Source organism: Sinocyclocheilus rhinocerous, unplaced genomic scaffold, assembly GCF_001515625.1.
Source record: "Sinocyclocheilus rhinocerous isolate Xijiao unplaced genomic scaffold, SAMN03320098_v1.1 scaffold1449, whole genome shotgun sequence".
In the NCBI taxonomy this organism is placed as follows: domain Eukaryota; kingdom Metazoa; phylum Chordata; class Actinopteri; order Cypriniformes; family Cyprinidae; genus Sinocyclocheilus; species Sinocyclocheilus rhinocerous.
The window spans coordinates 106,992-107,390 of NW_015664992.1; the positions used below are offsets into that span (position 1 = coordinate 106,992).

Sequence of the window (399 nt, forward strand, 5' to 3'; positions counted from 1 at the left end):
TATCTATCATCCATCTATCTAATCTGACTATTTCTATCTATCTATCTATCTCTCTATCTATCTAATCTGACTATTTCTATCTATCTATCTATCTAACTATTTCTATCTATCTATCTATCATCTATCTATCTATCTAATCTATCTATCTATCTATCTATCGATCTATCTATCTATCTATTTATCATCTATCTATCTATCTATCTATCTATCTATCTATCTATCTATCTGTCTATCTATCTATCTATCTATCTATCTATCTATCGATCTAATCTGACTGTGTCTATCTATCTATCTATCTATCTATCAGACATAACATTGTGTCTTTTGTCATATACAGTGGGTACGGAAAGTATTCAGACCCCCTTAAATTTTTCACTCTTTGTTATATTGCAGCCAGCC

The 399-nt window shown here is 29.8% G+C and overlaps 1 protein-coding gene across 1 annotated transcript in view; it reads left to right on the plus strand.

Annotated features, from left to right (window-relative positions):
• Nucleotides 1-399, plus strand: part of LOC107730619 (protein lifeguard 2-like) — a 7,737-nt gene that overhangs the window by 1,806 nt on the left and 5,532 nt on the right. The gene's annotated exons all lie outside the window — the stretch shown is intronic.